Source organism: Pteropus medius, unplaced genomic scaffold, assembly GCF_902729225.1.
Source record: "Pteropus medius unplaced genomic scaffold, Ma_sr-lr_union100, whole genome shotgun sequence".
NCBI classification, from domain to species: domain Eukaryota; kingdom Metazoa; phylum Chordata; class Mammalia; order Chiroptera; family Pteropodidae; genus Pteropus; species Pteropus medius.
The window spans coordinates 5,555,034-5,555,956 of record NW_024348533.1 but is presented as its reverse complement, the minus strand read 5'-3'; the positions used below and the strand labels follow the sequence as shown (position 1 = coordinate 5,555,956).

Sequence of the window (923 nt, the reverse complement as noted above, 5' to 3'; positions counted from 1 at the left end):
ATTAGGGGTGGGGGATGGGTGAAGGGGGAGGGGATTAAGTGGTATAAATTGGTGTTATACAAGTCATGCGAATATAGAATATAGCATGGGGAATATAGTTGATAACATTGCAATAACTATGTATGGTGTCAGATAGGTACTAGATTTATGATCACTTCATAAGTTATATAAATGTCTAATCACTGTGTTGTACACCTGAAACTAATGTAATATTGTATGTCAACTATAATTGAAAAAAATAAAATATAAAAATTTAAAAAAGGACGTGGTTCCATAGTGTAGCGGTTAGCACATCTGCCTTACATGCAGAAGGTCCTGGGTTCGCAGCCCAGTGAAGCCACCGCCCATGGTCTATGACCATGCCACCCTGAACAAGCTCGATCCCATCTGATCCTGAAAGCTAAGCAGGATCGGGCCTGGTTAGTATTTGCATGGGAGACCACCTAGGAAGACCAGGTGTGCTGTAGGCACAAAAAAAAAGGGGGGGTTGTAAGCTGACAAGGTCCTTGCAATCTGTGAGGTCAAACAAGGGTGCCTCGCCTAAAAAAATTAAAAATAAAATAAAATATTTTGGTGACTTGAAAACTTTGAGTTTTACTAAGTTAAAAGATGAAAATTACTGAATATCTAGAACATTTCCAAGTCAGATAAAATACTGAAACATCAACTGCTAAATTAATTTAGTTTACTTACTTTTGGCTTATTAATACAGAAAAACTAAAGATATTTGGATTTTGTTAATAAAAATATCTTATGCTATGTCGAGGAAGAACATATTTATAAAAATTGTGAAATATATTTACCAAAGATCCTATGTTTCTACAGGTTATGAAATGTCCAATCTAGAGAATGCTAATTGCTCACTTTTAGTTGTCACTAAAATTAAGGTTTCTAAGAGTTAAGAATTCTAATTAACACAAAAG

General features: G+C 34.9%; 1 pseudogene; it reads left to right on the top strand.

Annotated features, from left to right (window-relative positions):
* The first annotated feature begins 349 nt into the window (after positions 1-349).
* On the top strand, positions 350-470 carry LOC120616745 (uncharacterized; annotated as a pseudogene).
* The last annotated feature ends 453 nt before the right edge of the window (positions 471-923 follow it).